Here is a 23,971-nt window from a genome sequence, read left to right on the forward strand (position 1 = left end):
ATCCTCTGACAGATATTAGTTGCTTTCTACACGTGGGGCTGTCAACGCCTAGTTAGGGTGGTGTCTATTAGACGGTTTTTGTTCCACCGGAATCCCGTTGTGACTACCAGACCACTTAGAATAAATCATCAAACTCATTTAGTTTCTTTACAAACCTCAATATATTAGGACTTTTTGAACTTTTTACCTGGTACGTAGCCACAAATTGTTTCATTTTAGTGAGTAAAAAAAAGTTTTATGTATTTTTGTTGCATAAACATTTTTTTGCATTATCATCTCTAAAAAATATATGATAAGAGAGTTAAAAGGTAGTTTTAACTTTTTACATTTTAAAATTGGTTAAATGGAGAATGGTTGTAGGTATAAAAAAATATTCTCAGTTATTCTTTGTCCAAACTAAGCGTTATAAAATATCGTCGGAATCTGCATACAATATACACAATTTTATATTTATTGTAGCTTTTTTCAAAACTAATGGCTTTTTTTAATTGCGTATCAAATATTTAACAAAACCTCCTTTTAAAAAAATGTTAAGGAATTTGTATTTATATGTAGCACAAATATAGCAACTAAAAAGATTTAAAAAAATTCTAGAATTTCAACGCTGTAGCTAACATCTTTGATGAGTTATGTAAGATTTTGTAAAAAAAAAAACACTCATACTGACAGACATACGCTAAATGGAACGAGAAAGGACATATGTTTATTACATATAGAAAGGTTACATAGTGGTTAGGTACATATAGACAAATAAAAAACGAACAACTAACAGCTAAGAGATCAAATCTGTGCTCAAATGGCCTTTTCATTGGACTACCAGCTAACGGTGTATTTCAACTGGTTGATTTGGATGGTAACTAAACTAGAGTTTGGACTGTTTCTTAAATAAACTCTTAAATGTCAATGGATTTAAATCGGTAGAACCCTGCAGCGTTAAATAGGATTACAATTTTATAGAATTAAGTCAATTCTTCCTACTTTTGATATTTAATGGAATGTAAATAAAACTGATAGAGTTATGAAGGAATATCGGGATATATTTTAGTCTTTTAAAAATACTGTATATCTATTTGTCATTTTAATTGGCATCAAATTAAAAATTTCCGTTGAACTGTATGTTTCTGCTGATTGTTAATTCGTTTTGTAATCCGAAAAAGGTGTATCTAGTGAAAATTTTAGGAAAATCCCTTTCTGTAAGTTGGAAATTACTAACATTTAGGTTTGCTGCCACAAATACCACAACTGCACTAAGTGGTAACCGTGCGGTGTCTGTTTATAGTCATTACTAAAATAGCTCTGCGTTAACATCAGTGGATAGAGAGGTTTTAACTCTAGAAAGGGTCGATCTGGGAGCTGAATGATTGGTTCAATCAACTTATGTATATTTAGAGGATAATATCATGCGGTAAAGGATAGAGTTTATCTTGTATTTTCTCCATAAATACAGTCTTATGTATATTTAAAATACATTTTACTTGTAAATAATTTAATTGCAATTTGTTTGTTCGGTAAAACTGTTGATTAAGCAACCCGTAATTCACGAGCAGAGAATTGTGTATTAATTGTTACCACTTGAAGCTGGAGTGGATTTATGACTTTCTTGTGCATTATTGCTTCGTAATCTACGAAACGTAAGCTGTTGGTTTTATTTTCAATTTCTAACCACGTTTTTCTAAGTTATACATAGCAAAGCGTGTCATCTAAAAATCTTTTTCTAATGCAGTACTACACTAAACTTATTTTTATTTATCTAATTCCTTCCTAATTAATTTCCATTGTCATAAAATTTAACATTGGTATTGATGCAAGTACTTACGCTGTGTAGCATATTTTTTTTCTAAGATGTAAGGTCAGAAGTAATCATATAAACTCATTCATGTCCAAGTTTTGTTACCATAGAGCTATCCTTCAAAAACTCTGGTACAATTTAACATTACTTATAATTAATAGTTAGCCTATAATAGTTTCAGCATTTAAATTCTTTCTATTGAAAAAAATCCCTGTCACAGGATTTTAACCTAACACTCATTTGTGAATATATGTTTATACATGTATCACATCAGAGAAGTTTTGTATTACAAAACATATGTAACGTGTACATCAACATACCCTCTGTTTGTTTCTTATATTTGAACAGCTTTAAACACCAAGCAAACACATAAAATGTACGATGTAAATGTACACGAACAGATAACATTGATATGCTTAACCTTGCGTTAACCCTGGGTTAATTCAAACAAAAACTATACAATATGATACTATACGATTTTTAAACAACCTATACAAACTTGCAACCACAATGTTATAAAACCAAGCCATCAAGGATGAGAACAACGTTTTGCTTTAAATCTAACAAGTCCATAGTAATAATTAATTAGATGATAAATAATATAACGATATGAAGGCCTAAGCCATTATGGCTAGGTAGAAAGCCAGTAGCTAATAGTTCAAGAATGCTTTAGCAGCTGAGAGGGCTTAGTGTTGAACAGAATGACGGATTAATATGCATTTTGCACGGTGCTCCATCCTTAAGCCTCTTATGTGCCAAAGTAGCCACTATTCGAAACTTAATTGAAAAATGGCAACGTTTTGATGAAAGGTATTAAATGGTAATGAAAATTTTTAAAATATTCGTTTTGTTGTACTGTACTAATTATGTGTTGAATTAGGTCAAATATTAATTATTGGTAACATTGTTATAAGTTTGGTAAAAATTACATTCTTAAATTTGTGTGGTTGATCAAAAGATCAAGCTGTATCTGCAGAACTACACGAAAAAAAACGGTATCAGCAATCTGACACATACTTCCTCCCATTACCTTGTCAAAAACCCGTATCATGGGTAAGCGATGGGAGTAACTACAGTATGATATTTAATGGGTAAAATCACAAAAGTTACATTAAATTTTGAACAGTAATTTTTTACAGGAATTGTTTTTTTTTCAAAAATTCGCCTTGTTAGATAGTTTAATATGTAAGTGATTCATCAGCTAATTTGTAATTCCACACGACTTTCTCTTATTTTATGTTTTTTTTTTGTTATGGAAAAATTACATAAGTTACAGGAATGTGAGTTCTACTATTTCCTACAAGATGTTAAGGGCTACAACATACTAAATTTTTATTATATCGTTCAAGCCATTTTTGAGAAAATTTTTCCGTTATTTTATCTGGGTTTTTATGGGAAAATCACCATACAAAAATGTTTAAACAAACTAAACAAACGCCGGAGATACCATGGATTAGTACCTACATAACAAATTAAATCAAAATCGGACTACAGGTGTGGTCTGTAGCTCTGTACACATCTACCCACACATACACACACACAGACATCACTTCGAAAACCACTTTTTTGGGTTCAGGGGGGCCAAAATCGCATATATCCACTCAAAATTCAAACTGAAAATGTTGACGAAATCAATACGTTCTCCATATACTATGTATAGGGGGCTAAAGTAATAAGAGGTTGAAAAGAAAGAAAAAAGATCTTTATTTTAAAAATTTTACACTTTTCGTATAAGACTTAAACAAAAATACACAAACAATGGTTGAAAAGTGATCAAGGGACCAGAGTTAATATGGAGTGCCTCGAGATAAATAAAGTGATCCTAAGCAAAAACCTAGGAACAAGTTTGTCAATATTTACTCTACCTCTAATGTCTTTGGTCATTGAGTTATTTACTAACTGCTCTGACTAATTGGTCAGCTGGTGTTTGTCGGTAAACTGCTACACTTGGCGCTGTTCAGTTTCTCCTTAACTCACTTAGTAAATCACTGACGTTTAAAAAATAATTACTGAAAACTCGTATGAAAAGGTTATATAAAATTGAATCTATGACACGAATATTTGAATGAACTGGTCTTAGCCAAATTAATTAGTAGCAAACCCAGGTACACTAGCAACAGACAGTACTAGCAAGCTACACTATTCTGCCTACTTTTCCAATAGCATCAAAAAGATGTTGGCATTTGAAAATATAATTGATGGAAGAAATATGTTTTATTTTCCTTTCTTTCCCGAAGACATTATCTTTTCAGAAGAAATGTATTCTTGACAAGTGGAAATGACACTTACAATTTAATAAATTGATCAGCGATTTGCTTTTAGTGGATTACCCTATAGGGAATCAGACTTTTTACCATTTGATTATGTTTACGATTTTTTCTGAAAGATGGAACTAAGAATCAACAAAGTCCTACTGCCGAAAAGGTAAAAAAATTTATCATAAATATACAAAAAAACTATTTTCCCAAGATATTTCAACTAATTTAACGTATTTTATGAAACATGCTACATGATACTTTTAAGGAAAAACACTTTAAGCTAATTAAAAATCTCTATAAACTTGTCATGTACATAAACAATTTAAATTACCAAGTTCCGATGTCAACGAATATAACATTATTAGAGTGTCAATTTATGCTTCACGCGTGAATTACATAAATAGATCTGAGTTAATAATTACAAAGTTCCAACTCTCCTTGGAGACCAAGTAAGACTGAGTCTTAACCAAACCTAACTCCGCTTACTTTGCCGTAAGCTGCAATCTCTGTGGACCAAACTTTCGACCTCGCCCTTCTGAGAGTGATTTTGTCGTATTTATTTTAATAATTCTATTTTATTTGTTTTCATCCGATTTTAGTCTTTTCTTTTTTTATTTGTAAAGAAATACTCTCAAAAAACATAATTAATGCCAAAACAGGATCTGCTGGTGTAAAGATAGGACGAAATATATTAAATTCTTTGTGTTTTTGTAACCGATTTTTATGTGAGTGTTTATCAACAAAACGTTGTGCAATGGTTATTAAGAAGTTAATTAAGTGTGTCCATGTATAGGAATATTTAAATGGCTTCAAATTCAAAATATTCAGCTCTCTCAGAAAAATCGGGGGTAGACTTCCGTATCTGTTGGTACAAACAACGGAATGAAATTATTAATTATTCGATTGTTTCACTCGATATATCGTTTGGTTAGTTAGGTTAGGTTAATGTTACCTAACTAACCAAACGATATTTCGATCGATCTTTTCATTCGGTTGTTTGTGCCAACAGATACGGAAGTCTACCCCAAATCGAGTATGAATATGTTATGAGCAGCATATCTCCTGGTTATATAGTAGAAAACCGTTGTTCCTAGTAAAATAAAAGCTTAAGTTATAAGTGATCGCATAATATGTTCAAATAAAACCCTCTGCAGAACGGGATGCATTGCCCAACAAACTAATGTAACATATGGCATAGCTATATATAAGGAAAACAAAAAGAAGTATAATGTACTGAATGTAGGACAAGAAAACAGGCTACAAGAACTGTCTATACTCTTTTATGGGTCAGGGGTTAAGATATTGTTGTAAGACGTTTATCAAAGAAAGGAATCTTATTTATGGAATTGTACTTATTTTTTATACTATCAATTTATTTCCACAAAATTTTTATCTATCTATACTATTATAAAAAAGAGGTGGTGTCTGTGTGTGTGTATGGGAAAAGTAAACGCGAAAACTACTGGTCGGATCGGGCTGAAATTTGGCATGATGATAGCTCACATTCCCGATTAACATATAGGCATATTTTTATCCCAAAAATCCTTTCGGGCTCCGCCCCAGTGGCTCTGGAGTTTCCCATGTTAACCTTATGAGAAATGAAATTATTGAATCTTAACAGCTGTTTCAATTAAACAAGTTGGTTCTGTTCTGTGATGTTCAATAGCATTAAAGTTACAAGGATTACCAACAGGGTGCAGCACTAGCACTATTATTTCTTTTACATTTATGACAACAGCAAAAGGTGAGTGAGCGTAGCGAACAAACTTCAACCTGGAGGCGAGTGAGCGTAGCGAACGAGCTAACCTGAAGGCAAGTGAGCGTAGCGAACGAGCTAACCTGAAGGAAAGTGAGCGCAGCGAACGAGCTCCAACCTAAAGGTGAGTGAGCGTAGCGAACGAACTTCAAAAAGAACCGAAATTTCTTAAACCATGTCCTCACTCATAACTGCTATAAGCATTTGATACTTATATGCCAACCCCGTACGAAGGACGGGTACTCTGCTAGTAACAATATAAAATTGTAACAAGAAACAATAAATCAATATTTTAGAATGCATAACAAACGAACGTTTATTTTTACATAAGGTAAAACCCTTTTTAAGCTAGTCGCCATATTGGAAACTGGTGGTAATTTTTTAAATAGATAGTTGAATTCACATTTTTATGCCATAAAACAAGTTGAAGTTCTATTTTAACATGTTATATAAATTTAATAGTTTCTAAGGTACGAACGGTGGTCCAGTTTTAATTTGTTAACCTTGTATAAAAATAAGTAAATATTTTTCATTACCTGTGTACTTTCATCGTGTTGAAAAATAATTATTGGTAGAGCCCCTTAGAGTTTAAACCTAGTTCTTTCAATGCTCATGTAACATTTTACTTTATACTCCTCGGTCAGACGAATTGCAAATACATCTTATGTTAAATTAATTAAATCAAAAGAGTTGGGGGAACCCATAATTAATGTGCACTGTTGTTTTCTAAATCACTCAACAAATTTCCTACTAATAGCAGATTAATTGGAGTCAAACACAGAAATATCTGATTTGATCAAACGGAGTGCAAATTGAATAACAAAGAAAACATTGTGAAAAGTACTCAGTTTACTGTCGTAGATTTCTAATTGTTTTCCATATTGGATCAACAAGTCTGTTAAATCTTCCATCTATAGAATTTTATTCCATTTAATTGATAATCAGTATTTCTAGTAATAATTTTCCCAAACCACCTATTATAGCCTACTACAAACCAATTCGCGTACTGCTGTCTACAAAGTCCACAGAAAGCGATCAATTAGATGTAGACACACTTTGTATTTAGTGATGTGAGTTTAATAATTCCTATGGCAGTAAAATAACCTGCTGGTGAAAACATCTTAATGTTAGTACTGTATGAGGTATTCTTTATTTAAGGTTCCATATTGATTAAAGGGGTAGAACTTTTTAATAATTGGCATAGTGGCGGCAGAAAGACTTACTGATTTGTTACACCCTCTTATGGCTGACTCGATAACATCCGCAATTTGTATGATGATCTGCTAACTATATCATTATTCCAGACTGTCAAGAACCTTCATAATCACTTCAAAGTCAGTTTATCCGTAAAACATCCGGAATTTCTGTTATCAGGATTGGACAACGTTGGAATCAGTTTGTGCTTTAACAGTTTACTCAATCTTCTTCTATGCAATACTACTTCCTAATTGCCCAACCCTCGCCAACAGACAGTCTGATAGAGAGATCAATCACCTGCGCCTACCCCCCGCTGTCACCACCCCCCCTAGCACCTGGTGGGAGATATCTGCTTAGTATCACCTAGAAATAGCACCTTCATATGAAATATGCATTGGAAGACCCGTTATTAAGTCAATGTCTTGAGGTATAATTCCTACATATATTTTTGATGCAATGAACTCCAATGAAAAAATTGGTCATACCTATAAAACGTTTCTTTATGTGAAACCTTTGGTAGGAACACTTTTTGTCACACTTCTTGAGTAATGATTTCTAAAAGTACTCTTCCATGGAAATTTCCCGTATGTGATCTAAGTTATGTGATGTGTGTATTATGTGTGCGTGTGTTACGTTGTAGTAGTGCATCTGGAAAGGTTATTACACGGGAGAACCTTCACACTTAAGATAAACCCATATTTTAGCTTGTCCATAATATGGGTTCTAATCCCTCCAAGGTTTTTGGTTTTAGCTCCAATATTTATACACACTTATCTTATGAATAATTTTTTAGGCAGGGAAAACTTTTTTTTTAATTTGGAAAACTCTACTAAAAATCAAACAATAAATAAACTGTAGTTAAACTTATATCGTCTTGGACGATTCATTTTGGAGGTTTAAGGTACCTTGATTAAAATATAGTTTTTAAACAATAAGGCTGAATAAAGAACCGAGAAACTGGATAAAAAATTCAATAACAATAGAATCTAATGAAACCGAATCCTATTAACCTATTAAGAATCGTGTTTATTTACAGCTTCAAGACCATTTCACACAAAAAGCTAATCTAAATAATATTTGTCTTAACTCTAGTAGCTTTGGCTTGGTACCTTAACCATTAAAGTGTTTACATCCCAATTAAAGTTCTGCTAGTAAAATAAAATATAAACACTTTTTTGCTATATCTCACAAAAAAATAAAGTTATTAATGATGGTTCATTATTCCAAATTCCCAGGGGACAATTTTGTTATCTTTGTAATTGTACTGTCATCAATCAACAATTGAATAATCTACGGTAAGCAGAATTATATTCCCCATTAGAGAAAGCTTTATTTTAATTTTCTCTGGATTCAAATACGATGATGACGATGATGATTCAAGTTTGCACTTTCCGGATTGGACTCATAACAGTAAATATAAAATATAAAAAAACATGTAATCAGGGCTCATAATCTACGGTTGGCTGTCATAGGTATGTACTTATGATATTTTATTAGTTTATTAATGCAATTTAATTGTTTATAGGCATCCACTGCGGTTTCAAATAACAAACACGAGTTGAAGACATTATAACAAAGTGTAATAATGGGCACTTTAATTTGTTTGTGAAATATACCATGGATAATTGTTGGATGCATATGAAATATGACATGTATAAATAAAAAGATTCAGTGTTTTAAAAAGGGTATATTTTGTATCTATGTAAAACACCAGTTTCTTTTAGGTTAGTAATAATACAAGCCAAGCTAAAAATAATACATAATATATACTAAATTTTTAATGTAATGACCTAAATATGTAATGTACAGCCTTCTCTATTTTCACCCCACACTGTGAATAACACATGTGATTGGAGTTTCTTTAATTTTTTTTTTATTTTCTGTTTATATTTCGTTGGTATTTTGTCACCAGCATGGCAACCCATAAGATCCAGGTTAATATTTCAGAATTTAAAATTTATTTTTTGTGTTTATTTTTGAGCCTATTTGAATTTATAAAGGGATTCTGCACATTTACAGGAAAATATCGTTCCAACAGTATGCATAGATTTCTCTGCGATGCACACGTGCTGAGAAAAAAGAATTTTAAGAAACATGCTTGCCTATTAATATATATTATAAATATAAAATAGAATACACAATTTAACACATTATTTACACAAAATCAATTCTTTTTTGATAAAACGAAAACTAAATGCCGCTTTTTAAAACGCAATCAAAATATTTATAATTTATGGGTACGGTAAAGGTGAACAATATAATATAATAAACTTAATCGAGCCGAATCAAAGAACTAATCTATTCCATAACTCAATCACTCACGTGACCTTTAACCTTACCACATGCTGCATGACACGCAGCTCTCCTTCACAATACGGTTAGTTATGACAGGGTATTGCCCAAGATTAATGGAGAGCGACTCATTGGAGCGGAGTGACTCGTGGGAAGTGTTTACGGGATAATGCCAAACCTCGGTATTTTTATAGAGCCAACGACTATTTATCATTGGTAGTTAGAACAGCTGCAGGGGGTTGGTAGTGAGAGGGGGTGCCGCTTTCAGTCCTATGGCTTTATAAACTGCTGATGTGACAGCTAGTCACTATATGGGCTCCGGTGAAAAATACCCGCTAATTTTTCATAGGGGTTGTTAATTTCTAAAGGGTTGACAGTTGGGAATGATTTTGAGGAAATAATTTAAATTTGTTGAAAAGGTTTCACGTGAGATAAAATTGTGGAAATATCGATTTAAATGTCAATATTTAAATTATTTTTTATATATTATGAAATATAAAACAAAATAGACCCGAAATTGAATTTATGTAAGGTTTACAGGTGAATAAGCGAAATTACATGTGTATTTCAATTTATTAAAATTGAAATACAATTATAATTTTTGGGGTAAAGACAACAATTTCTTGTGATTTAATTTTTTTTTAGGTAGGGAGTATAATTTAGTAGGGAATATGTTAATACACTTAGTTTAGCGAAGATAAGATACGTTCAGATACCTGCATTAACAAAATAACCTAAATTACTAGTCCAAATACGCGAAGTTCGTATATCTCATATGCAGCAGAACGTCAATACATTAGTTTTCAAGAAAAATTAATAATCATCACTTTATAAACTTAAGTGGGGTTTTTTTCCTTCAATTGTTAATCAAGGTCAAATTTAAATTTGATTCTATAAAGCTTAGAAACCAAAAGTAAAGCTTAAGGAAATGTTTCACAAACCACTAAAGAATCTGATGAAAAGGAATAGGAAATATTAGTTACAGCTAATTGAATAAATCATACATGCATTGATTCACCACAACCTCAAGACAAAAACAACTCTATAGAATCTTTTGAGAGTAGATAATTCGTTTTAAAATCACAACACGAGATAAGAAATTAACAGGTGGCTCACAAAAGGCCTCTGTGAGACGTGTAAAGTAGGCAAGTTTGGACTCCTTGCGGTATACTTGAGCTAAGTGTCTCAGGTACCCCCACCCCTCCCCCCACTCTGACAACCACTCATCTCAACCCCTTCAACCACTCAGATGCTCATGTCGTCATCCACATCACTTACCTCGCTGCAGGCTAAACGGTGAAAACCTTGTGAATTTAGTTTAGTCTTAAGAAAACATGTTATTCTTTATGAGTTTTTTAATAAGGACTTTTTTCAACTATGTTCTAGCCAGGGGTTGTTTCTTACATTACTTCAGGATAGGGTTAGAGGTTGCAGCATTATAACTGTGATAAAATATAATGGTGATTGGCGGGATTCGAACCCGGGACTTCGGAGACAACTGGACCTCTTCAATTCCTGCTTGTAGTAACAAACATTTACTGTGCATGTTTATAAACTATACGCTCGTGGTATTCATTATTTTGTTATGATTGGTCGAAACTTGGTCTACAGTAGTTACTGTTGCACCGGTAAAAGCAGTGATGTAAGTTCTTTGGTCCCCACCACTAATTTATATCAGTTTACTTGATTTTTGCAATGTACAGGATCACTCTTTGTTTGATAATTTCCATGCACATGGACGACACCAACTAAAAAAAAGAAAAAGAAATTATCTAATTTGCGAAATCAATTTTGTAAACTCTAACAGATCTTATTGATTGATCCTCATTACAAATAAAAGGTGTCTAAATCCAAACAGTTTTAACTTATTTGTAATCTATCTTTGTATTAAAGTTGAAGAAAGGAAACTCAAACAATATTTTAGCGTCATTTTGTAATAGAGTTAATTTTTCTAACAATGACTAGTTTATGAATTAAGGAAATGAAAATGAGACTGAAAATCGGTAAAGACTTTAAATTAACAGTGTAAATATAAAGAAAAACATATTTATTAGTTAAGGAAATGTTATTTTTACTAAAATCCACAGCATTATTTGCAAAATACAAAATAATTTATCACACATGTTTAGTACCTATACTAATCCATATTTCCCAACCCCAAAACATACTGCATTACTATCGTGATCCTGCAACAGATTTTTAACACACCCATTGTACCCACCACAAAACATGTTGATAAAACGATAAAAACTACAAAAACAAAGCAGTTTCCAGCACATTTATTAACACCTGATCCCAGATAACCCCCGTTAATACCTCAATAAAACAAGCAACCGTCTAATTGAATAGTTAAATCGCCATGTTGTTTATCGCTGGTGAAACCCATTGTAGACTGTGACGGTGTTTTTACGTTATTAGTTTTTTCGCAGGGTATTTTCGCGTCGGGGGGTGGCAGCAGTGGAGCTCCCACCGCCCACTATATCACTGTCGTTGTCAGTTGAGTCGGGAAGTGTGCGGAGTGAGGGTTTCGTTCTCCCCTCACCGTTTCATCGACCGGTCTATTTCACCGCTTTGGCGTTGCCTGTCGTTGTATTTTGTAGAGTGAGTGCGAATCTATTGAAGTGATAAACGTTATCACTCAGTGTAAGTCAGTGGTAGTCGTTAACAATGAAACTATAGTGTTAGTGCTGAACGAGTGTGTAAAGACTGGAACTTTTTAATTAGATGGATATTCTATCTACCCCAGGAGGTAAGATTTTAAATGTTAATCATTAGGGTAGTGCTTTAAAAAGCTGAAATGTATTCTCGGAAGATTTAATGGGCTTGTTATTGCGATTTTGATCGTCTCTGCCGTATTTTCGTTCATCTCGTTACGGCGTTGTTAAACCTTGTACTTTGAGAAGATGTTTCTTTATTGGGAAAAAGGATTTGTATTGTGAGTGTCGGGTATTTATGATTGGATTAGAAAAGAAATACAACGTGGGGTTGTTTGCATTCGTTTACTTATCCTAACGATGATTGTAAATAAAAAAAATTTAAGTAACTTCATGAAGCAGTATCAACATTCAATGACCTGAACAAATTTAGAAAAATATATTAATTTATTTAATTATCACAGTAGGTACTTTATGTTTATCTCTGCATTGTTGATGAAATAAGACATAGCTACTTTCTCTGAAAGAAAATCTACATCTACAGTGAATAGGAATCTATAAAATTAGATTTTACTGCTTTTCGAAAACTTACAATCCACCAGTACTTAGATTTTAACAATCATAATCTAATTCCATACAACGTCAGCTGAGTTAAAATAATATTATTTTTTACAACATAAATGTAGGCACCTAACATTATTACTTTGTGGCTATGCATTTAAGTCCATTTATTCTTAAATAACAAAACTAAGATGTATTTTTCAAACATGTGTAGGCTACATTTTCTTATATTCGTTAAATATTATTTTTACTGATTCCTCATAAACTATTACTTCAAATCGTATTTACGATACTTTTTTTGTCGTAGGACGATAGGCACGAGCCTGGGGTTGTTTTTCACATTACTTCAGGCTAGACCTAGGGGTTGCGGCATTATCACTTGGTAATCCATTTGTAACTTGGCGGGATTTCACCAATGGATTTTATCTGATAATGCCGCAACCCTTAAGTCTAGCAAGAAGTAATGTGAAAAACAAGCTCAGGCTTGTAATTACAAAACTAAAACGAATCCGCGAGGATTAGTGCCAATTAGGGTAAATCAATTAGGTTAGTTGACGAAACTAGTCCAAACTCCAAATAGTTGCTGGACCATTAGTCTTCATTTTATAATCATTAGAGCAATAAGTGCCATGAAGAAACATCTCCCACAGTGTGAAGTTAGCTCATAATCAAGTGAAATATTATGAACCAACTAGTTGAGGTGTTGAGTGTTTCTAATAAATTAAAATTTCTAATTAAAGAAAATTCTGCTCCAACACTTACAGATAATGATAGACTTTGAGAACACTATATTTTTTAGGTACCGGTATTTATTTACTTTTATTTTACTATAAAATATAGTGTTGTAGATACTTCAGGTTAAACCTTTAAACTAAAATGCTTTTGTAACAAACCATCTGAAAACTTGGGCGAGGGGGTATGTAACCAACACATATAGTTTTGGGGTGTTTACAAAAATAACAGAAAAACTTCCCTCTATTTATTTCGCCGGGAGACTAAAAATGTATTACAGTAACCTAAGCCTTTGCAACTTTGAAAAACCGTTTTCTCCAACGCAATCATATAGAGAATAAACTAATCCAAGTAGAGTAATAGCTTTGACTTATAATACAAATAGACATTCCATCCCCATGTTTAATTTGTAGACAGATTGTTTTATCAAAATCGTCGTAGTTGATGTGAGACACCGATTGCGCTGACCTAAATTACTCAATTCTGTCGAATACACAAACTTTTTTACCAAGTCAAACTTAGGGAATGACTTATAGTGAGCTATAGCAACTGTTATGACCCATCAACTTGGTCAGCAACCAAAAATAAGGTATAAAATAGAAATTGAAACACTAATACATTCTGTGACTGGCTCACACAACTACGCTCTTTTTTAATAAAAAAGATTTGTGACAGCTGGTCCATATAGATGGGATGTCTACCTCAGTATCCAATAGTCAATGGTAATAGGTTGGACGTAACAAATGGATGGTTATAAAACTATCGAGTTATTTCTAACTATTCTCATGTGAACTAACCAATAAAAATTCCTAATAAGACTGCTCGTATAGCAAGGCAAACCTTACTCCTATCCTTTAAAGCTCTGGGGAAATCTTTAAGGTATTTTATGATTGGGTATGATACACAGACATTTGTGGGCATAAGCAGCATTACTTACTAATAGTCTACTTCGACTTAAGTTTTATTATTATCTATTGAGATGAGGACGCCCCCGAAGTGCACTTTTTATCCCAAAAATGAGCGAAGGATGTGTAGAATGAGATGCCTTGTGTAAGATCAGCTGTTTCATTAGCCACGGTCATTTATTTAAAGCCCAATGATCAGGAACAGCTGGGTCCACTTCGAACAATCAAAAACCTACAGATATTTTGCAGGATTGATCCGAAAACCTTTTAATTGTAAAGCGAACACTAACCAATCAGCTAACCAACCAGCTACAATTTTAATTCAAATAAAAATTTTGGTTCTAGCTAAAATATTTTTAGAATATTTTATAAATATGGAGTAAAGGAGGGATTTTCCACTTGATATTGGAGGGAAACATGTAAAACGGGCCATCAACAAACCCCCTACGCGGCTAGCCTCGGGAGAGAGGGACCCTAATTTAACACTGCCTCGTCCTTTATAGGCTTGTCTTATTGTTAACGGCTGGGGGAGTTTTACTGGTGTTCTCTGTTTTAAATTCAATACGGCTCTTCTTTCCGGTCCTTTTTCTTTCATTCAATTTCGTACGTAAAGGCAGTACAGCCTGTTGAATTGTGGTTCGAGTGTTTTAAAGCGCGCTGGAACAGTAATAGGGGTTATAGCTTTAGGGGTTGGGTAAAAATTAAAATTAGTATTAAAAAAGTGTTGAGTTCGCAATTTTATATATTTTAATTTAGCTTACAAGTTTTGTTTTTGTTGATTTGTTTATGTTCTACCTCACATCCCAGAGCTCTTGGCCCTGGCTCAGAACATTATTATAGTTTACTTCAGTTACTAAGTACTGTACAGTTTACTAAGCCTAGATAGTCTTAGTATCATCACACCCATGTGGATACCGTTCAAATCCATATCCGTATAAAATCCCACGGTATCCCGGGCTCAAACCTCTCACTCTAACACTAAACTAGCTTTGATCCGCATTTGTGCGGTAATTAAATTGAAGATTTAATCACAATGATTCATCGGGTGTCCAAAAAACATTAGTAAAATTTCATCCATTAGCGATACTGGTACTTGTATTCTAACGATACTGTACTGGATTTTTTTATTGGCCTCGTGTTAAAGTTTAGTTTTATCATAATTGAATTGTTGAAACTTAACCTCATCTTCATCCCATTGTGACCAACAATCGAAAAGGTAGACTAATAAATACAATCGATGACTTTGGCCATCCTAGTTCTCACGCCATTGCTTCGTAAGATTACTTCTTATAAGATAAATACTGTAAATGAGGTGTGTACATTTGAATTTACTATACATTTTTATCCATACTATAAATTTATTTAATTATCTTATTGAGAATAGTTACACAGCCATTTTTAATTTAGGTTTAGATTTTCCCGGAAATAGTACTCTTTCGATTTCAATTTTATTTTTATTCAGTTATTTCGATTTCAATTTTATTTTCAGAAAATATAATTAATTTACAATAAGATGCCGACAGTTTCTGGTAGCCTCCATTCAATATTTTCTTCAAGAAAGTAGAATGATTACTTCAACGAAGAATATTCCTCAATCTTTCCATTACATCACGGTAAGGAGTCAAAAGCACCAAATCCTAGAGTATCCTAATGCATTTCCCCAGCTCTATGTATATTTAAAGAGAAATAAGCTCCTTCAAAGTTCCGCCTAAACCTCTAGCGGATATCCGCCCGGTCTAATCCGTTGGCTTAATTTCCAAGCTTAAATAGGCTTGCAGCGGTGTTCCTAATGAATGGCCGTAAACCACAGCTAAAAATATTCGTTTGTGTAACATGGACTTTGTACCTTTAATTTAATTGTTTATTTTCTTTATTATATTTTTCCCATTTATTCTATTTTTATTGTAATTGAATATTATGCAATTACTGCTATATCGTATTTGAAGAATATAGAAAAGAATCCTTGTCTCCCAAAAAGTGTTTAAAACTGTATGGTTAAGAATGGCATATTTACCCGTTTTAAAATAAATTGTTATCATGAATGCTGTATACTGCCATATACTACAGTTAAAATGGTAGGCCTATAATATGTTTCCCATTAACATCCTAGGGCGCTAGTTGTACATACATTACTGCTGGCTGGGCGTTTGGATTATCACAAAGTTTAAAGCCATTGGTGTTTGGCGGGAATTGAACCTGGAACTTCGGGGACTTAAGTCCTGCGCTTTTAAAGAGAACTGCTCGTTTTTTTACATGGTATTTACCACATATTCTTATATTCTACCTAATCTTATGTCATTATTATGTTGGAAAATATGTTGATCATCATCTATATCAGTTTATGGAATACAGACGTAAATGTTTTGTGCTTTGACATAACATCCGAATCCATAACAGCCGAAGTTAGGCTGAGTGTTTCCCAGTTAATTACATATTTTTTCTAAACCATTTAATATTAAACGGATAAACTTCTAAATAATTTATCAATAAATCATCAGAATCATAAACCGTTTTTCGGATGGTACGTTTGTATTGTATGCTTTTGGAAAGTACATGTAGTATTTATAAGCTAACTAGCTGTGTGCCCGTTCTACGTACGGGGATCTTATACTAGTCAGTTGAATGTGACAAAAATCACACAATGCTGGGTTTTTGGACATTTGTAATTTTATTTCTTAAGTAGGTAGGCCATGAATTCTATGGAAAATTACTGGTATCAAGGATCGTCGTCGAAAAGGTTGTTAGATGAATAAATAGGTAGGCGTACATACCCAAGATATGGGCTATGGGCCTATTGGCTGTATGTTCGAACGATTGCATTACGCGGTGAGTAGAAACAGAGAGTGACACATTGGAAAAGCGAGTTTAGCATCATCCGTAAACCTCTGTTACAATCACCCACTGCAGTTGTGATTTTTTTTCTTTACACTTTACACAATCGCCATTGAAGCGCCGTCAATGAGTCGAAACCTTGTTTGTAAGCTATTGGCGACGATCATTAAGTGTCCCAGCTATATACAACACCGATTCAAGGTCTTTTGTTTGGTTATCAAAACTCAAGAACAGTTTTATACACAAATAATTTCTGGTTCCTGACCTGGATGATGCCTAGTTATTTAATTTAATTTACGGTTACACTATGATATTGCACTTGCGATTAATTAAATCCGTTATGTAAGAAAAACGTTTGTAATCCTACTTGGTTGGGATTTGCTTTCAAAACGTGATTTGAAATGGTTGCGGTATTTGTAAACATATCAGTGACAGCTAGAAAAAATAATCTTGATCCGAACAGCTGTTCGTTATTTTATAGATGATTATGTGATAAAAATTTGACGAAAACTTGTAAAAAATCGCACAAAACTGCATTTTTGAACGTCCGTAATTTTATTTACAAAGTAGTGAGGCCATATTTTAATGGCTAAAGACACTCTCGCCAATCCAGTGAACACATTAAAATGACTTGGATCTTGATAGGTACTCTCGTTTTCACGGAGAAGATTGCGTAAAATGCCATCTTGAGTGTTACAGAAAGACAGACAGACAGAAATAGAGATAAGACTTGTTTCTGCTTCTTTAATGTATAAAACGTAAAAATAACCTAAAAATATATAATTCTGAGCAATGTACAGACAAAACTCTAATTTTATTTATATAGATAGAAGGGGAGTGAGCTGGTCTAGGTGAAGAGAGTTGTTCTCTGAGACGCTAGGTTCAGATTCCATTAAACTCAAATTCCTATAAGATATTAGTGTGGCCCTCTAGGTATAGTCCGGAGAAATGTTAGCATCCTAGGATGTGAAGGTCGTACAAAAATATTTTACAAAAACTCTAAACACATAGGATCGTGAAACCTAACTTACATAATTATTTTGTTTAAATACCTCAAACAAAATTAACTTTAATTAAATATTGATATCTCTTCTAAATAGCTCTAAATAGCTGAAACTGAGTGGTTATAGTGCTCGCCTGACAATCAAAAGGTTTCCGCATCGATACTGAGAGAAATCTGTAGCTTTTCGATGGTTCGAACCTGGACCCAGCTGTCCCTGATCATTGGGCTTTAAATAAATGATTCTGATTAATGAAACAGCTGATCTTAGTCACTAACAAAACTACACAGAGAGTCTAACTCCGTTCTAAATTTGTCCTTACTCATGATTTGTGTTAAAATACACACCTAGGTGGCGTGCTCATCCCAATTGATGAAAATAATAAATGTACCCACATTATATAAGCTATGGCATGAGGTTAGTTAATATATCACTTGAGGCATGTCCTCTTAAGGCGTCTGTTGATTGGTAAATTACTGTTAACAATGTCAACAATGCTGGTCTAACTATACATGACATGTGATGACAATCTTCCGTCTGTGCTAATATAACTACGATGTGTAGTAAAACAACCATACCATCGACAATACATTTTCTTTATTTCAAAACGTCATCAAACGTATAAAAATGTCTGCAATTATGATTTGTTATGTTGACCATAAAAAACTAAACAAAAATCTAAATAACTACAATATTATATTTATTTAATAATATACAGTATTTATTAATATACAGTTTGAGTATTTTATCTTACTAAAAATAAAGAACACATATTATTTAAAGTTGTTTAATGTTTTTTAATAATTTTACTTTTGCTAGTTTTAGTTTCCTCATTATATTATTGGTTTGTAAACCACCCTACTGAAAAATAATTATTTGCTGTAATATTTTTGTAAACTTTCAATATTCATCTGGTTAATAAGCCACCTGGTAAGAATATTAGCAACAATAAATATAAATATTAAAATTATTATTTTAGTTACAAACAAATTTGCTTTCTAGAGCAACCAGCAATTGTTTTTAGTCTTAAATAAATGTTACAAAAATCTTATCCATTTTGATTATAAATACTTATATCAATAAAACAAATTAGAGAGTAAGGTGAAACATAAATACATTATTACCATCCAAGCTAAAATTCTTGGAATTTAGAATTATTAAACATCTATAAACAGAACCGAGTCGCAAACTTTACTATGAATCACCTTCTTGCAACACGTCCATTGAAGATAAGGTTATCAGTTGAATTACAAGATTTGAGACGTGATTCAAGATGTAGTTTTGTGAAAGTTAATTATTCGCTAAAGATAACTTAGCGATTAAGAGACTAAGTAGGACAAACTGGTACAGTACATGGAAAAGTTACATGTAATAACTCAGGGTGTCTAGTAGTCGGGAAAATCGGGAAAGTCGGGAATTAGTATTGAATTTCAAAATGGTCTTGAAAAGTCGGGATTTAGTCTTGAATTTGATTTCAAAGTCGGGAATTTTCATAATTTTGCCGCGATCGTCGTCTTGCGTTTACGTAACCGCGAAAGCCAGTGATGATGATGTCTACGCGGCATCGGGAAATGTTCATGATTTTGCCGTGATCGCGGACGACGACGATAACGTTTCCGTGACCGCGGGAGATGACGGTGATGTCTAAACAGCCGCGGGAAATGTTTACGATTTTGCCGCGATCGCGGACGACGACGTTAACGTTTCCGTGACCGCGGGAGATGACGGTGATGTCTAAACAGCCGTGGGAAAAGTTCACGATTTTGCCGCGATCGCGGACGACGACGATGACGTTTCCGTGACCGCGGGAGATGACGATGACGTTTACGTGACCGCGGGAGACGACGATGATATCTGCTCGGCCGCGGGAAATGTTCATGACTTTGTCGCGATCGCGGGAGATTACGATGACGTCTCCGTGACCGCCGAAAATGACGATGACGTTTCCGTGACCGCGGGAGACAACGATGACGTTTCCGTGACCGCGGAAGACGACGATGACGTTTCCGTGACCGCGGGAGACGACGATGACGTTTCCGTGACCGCGGGAGACGACGAAAACGTTTCCGTGACCGCGGGAGACGACGATGACGTTTCCGTGACCGCGGGAGACGACGAAGACGATTCCGTGACCGCGGGAGACGACGATGATATTTGCTCGGCCGCGGGAAATGTTCATGATTTTGTCGCGATCGTGGACGACGACGATGACGTTTCCGTGACCGCGGGAGATAACGATGACGTTTCCGTGACCGCGGGAGACGACGATGATGTCTACACGGCCGCGGGAAATTTTCATGAATTTGCCGTGATTGCGGACGACGACGATCACGTTTCTGTAACCGCATGTCTAAACGTACGGTACGCGGAAGATTTCATGATAAAAAAAACAAATTTGCTAGTTAGAATTTGTTATTGCTGCATTATTTCTTTACTTGAAATCACCACATTATCATAATACTACTTAATGACAAAGACAGTGGTTGGTGTAGTATTATTCAGAAAATTTTGTTAAGCTATAACAATTGGTACCGGTATCAAGAATCGAGAATCGATACATTTTGGTATCAACAACCACTAATTGTTGAAAAAACTAGTCTTGAAAAATCTGGAATTAGTCTTGAAAAGTCTGGAATTAGTCTTGAATTTTATAATGGAAATAAACTAGACACCCTGTAACTACACACATGTAACAAGTACACTTGTAACACATGTTACATGTAATAAGTTATGTAGGCCTAGGTAATTTATACATTAAAATACAACATAAAGCAGTCTTGGTTCTAATTTGAAATGTATTCTTTGTTTAAACTAAATGCATCGTTTCCTTATCCATTAACTTGCATGGCCCATTCTAAATACATGAAACATTATAAGACTTTAGTTATATTTTCATACATCAATTTACCGACACGTCTGATGATATTGCTATAGATTATTTTCAGTTTAGTGTTACACAACTGCAATTCCACACTGCTACTACAGTTTGATAATCCCTTTATTTTATACAAGCCTAGGATTTCAGCCATTGTGTAAATGTCGGTTACTTCAGTTTGTATAAAAGAGCTCCTTCTCTATCGTTTAGCCCATAATCCCGGGATCTTCGTGGTATTTAACATAAACGCTACGATAATGGCAAAACCGGATTATTTCGGGCGGAACGAGGGGGATTTCCTTTTATTTCTACCCATAACTTTATAATATTGCCTACTTTATTTTTATGTTGTTTAAATATGGCTGACTATCTGCTTAAGAAGTCAATAAAAATAATAATAGTTTAGTATTGTATTGTGAGTTGTAGTGTGATTATGGATTACTTTGGAGATGAAGGAATTATGGGTTTTTCATGTATTTTTTTTACCTTGGATATTTAAAATGCAGTTTTTTATGTCCCACCTTCACATCCTAGGACGCTAGTTTCTAGCCCGGCACTACTGTACTTTATGATAGTCCTAGAGGGTTACGGCATAATCACATAGTAAAAATCTATTGTTGATTGGCGGAATTTGAACCTGGGACCTCGTGCTTCGAAGCCCCTTACTCTACCACTATACCAGCTCGCTCGCAATGACACAGTAAGCCTAACAAAGTTGAATGGTCAACAACAACTTAATCATCTATTATTATTATTGTGTTTTATTATATTGTTACAGAATTGTTAACATAAAAATATGTGTGTCAAATTACAAACTGGTTTGATAAACTGGACACTCGCATCAAAACTATAAATTTGAAAGGTATGGACATTTTCTTTTGACGTCATTTAACTATCTTCATTCAAAATGTCTCTTTCGATTTCATAAGAATACCCTAAAAACAATTCTTGATCCGTAGTTGTTACACTATTGATAAATTACCGTTTACAGACTATACTCTTTGGTATTATACCAATTACCAACCACACCTAATAACTTTAACCTAACCCAACCTAACCTAAGGGTGGACTATGTTTAGGTTAGGTTATGAAGATTTTGTCATTTAAACTAATCGCAATCTTATTTGGAAGTCAATTTATCGGTGTGGTTGGTATAATAGCCTAGTACCAATTTAATTAAATAGAAGGTCTATTACGTCAACCTATTTAATATGCAGAGTTGACGTACCTAAAACACGTATAACCAAATAAAATTGCAATTAATACCAACTCTTTGTATCACAATTAAACATACTCAAACTACCTCAAGTAAAACCAACATCAAAGGCACCACAATGAAACGTAAAGCAGTTTCAAATAGAAAATATAAGTTCTAACCACAGCAGAACTGTGTTTAACATAACAAGAACAATCAGGATTTTGTAAGCTTTGAGAGATTAATTATAATGGAGTTTGAAACACTTTGTAAACCTCAGCCTTTCAGAACCATTCAGGCGTTTAGAGTTGTTAAACACAGAATCACTCGCATTGAAACTGCGCTCAACTTCGCTCTTCCACTTTTTGCCACCTCTCATCATGAAACCATCAACAGTGTCAGTGACAATGGTTGATGTTAGCAACCATTCCGGTCGTTATGCAATGCTTACTTTTACTTTATATTCTATGGTTAAGGTTAAATGAGCTGGATGATTATTGGGTATATTTATTTTAACACTGTGTATAGTTTGATAAATATGGAGGAATAAAATGACTATGCCTATGGTGGGGTGTAACAACATACTAACCAACCCTCCCACCTCTCACTAGACTCCTGATTCCATTGTTACATTTTTCAGTTCATTTTCATGTCTAGTTCAAGTTTGTGACACTGGGCGCTAGTGTCGAAAAATATTGTTTAAATTAATTTAGGGTTAATTTCATGACTTATGCTTAACTGTTTAGTTATATTATTAGGGGATGAGTTATTGTTCGTTATTAGGTTCTTTTATTTGGTTAAGAGTTTTTAAATAACTAAAATAAAAAGAACAAGTTGTAATTAAAAATACTATCCTCATGGTATCAAAGGGAACCAACAATAAAATTGTAGCTGATCCATGGGGATGGCAAATCTACTAAGGGAAGGTTGATCTATGTAAATAGGTAGGAGGATACAGTTTACAGGGTTTTCCTAGGACGCTAGTCTCAAGCCCGGGATCTTTTTTCATATTAATTTAGGCTAGGAGAATAGGGTGAGATATTATGCCTTAGATACAATCTTTGACTTTTATACAACTCATTGATGATTTGGCAGGACACACTTTTTTCCGCTGTCCACGTTGGGAAGTTCCCACCTGGAGGCTCAACAGTTTGTAGGACTGCTGTCGGTGGACACGGTCATACCGATGATGACGACAATTATTGGTGAGGACAATTGGACCTGTGTGTCACATTTCGTCCAGGGTATTCTCCGCGCCAAGAAGATTGCCCTTTATCGAGATGTGGTCTAGGGTAAAAACTAACATAATGCCGGAAACAGTGGGAGCCCTATGGCTTACATCACATGTTGGCCTGACTTGATGAAATGTGACAAACAATCCCAGATCTGTGTCCAACAGAGTAGGGGGGTGTTTTAGTGAGGAGTATGATCTTCTCAGGAGTCTAACACTAGGTTGGCCACCTGTGTGCGTAAATGCATTTTCCCTCCTATCCCTAAAAAGGGCAATTGGCTGATCTGAAAAGAGTTAAGATAAATCCAACGCATTTTTTTAAATCCAACGGAACTTTAGTTTTGTGATAGTAATATATTTAATGGGCTCGAAATAAAACTACTCAGAACCAACTGTTCTAAGTCAATATTCAATATGCAAATATACAATTTAGTTTCACTGACTTATTACGTGGTAATTGAGGGATCAAGTTGGCCTCATGGTAGCGTTTGGAATTTCAGTCCCATAGGCTCAAAGTTTAACCCACTGTAATAACCAATAGATTTTTCCTAATGCCTCGACCTTCTACGCCTAGCCTGAACTAATGTAAGACAGTTAGGCTTTCTGGACTAGAAAAAAAAATACGAGAGTGTATTACTTTGACAATATTGTTAGGAAATGGAGAGAACCATGTGCAGCCATCAGTGAGAACCA

General features: G+C 34.1%; 1 protein-coding gene across 2 annotated transcripts in view; it reads left to right on the forward strand.

Moving 5' to 3' along the window:
* LOC128993927 (uncharacterized) overlaps positions 1-23,971 on the forward strand; it is a 268,313-nt gene that overhangs the window by 5,234 nt on the left and 239,108 nt on the right. Inside the window, exon 1 of one of the 2 annotated variants that reach the window (XM_054418049.1) lies at positions 11,942-12,041. The exons of the other annotated variant lie outside the window; for it this stretch is intronic. The gene's annotated coding sequence lies outside the window, so the exon portion shown is untranslated. Of the gene's footprint in view, positions 1-11,941; positions 12,042-23,971 lie in introns of those variants that run through there. 2 annotated transcript variants of the gene reach the window in all.

The sequence above is a fragment of the Macrosteles quadrilineatus genome, unplaced genomic scaffold (assembly GCF_028750875.1).
Source record: "Macrosteles quadrilineatus isolate MER2022 unplaced genomic scaffold, UCM_ALF_1.0 Scaffold_5__1_contigs__length_97177068, whole genome shotgun sequence".
NCBI lineage: Eukaryota > Metazoa > Arthropoda > Insecta > Hemiptera > Cicadellidae > Macrosteles > Macrosteles quadrilineatus.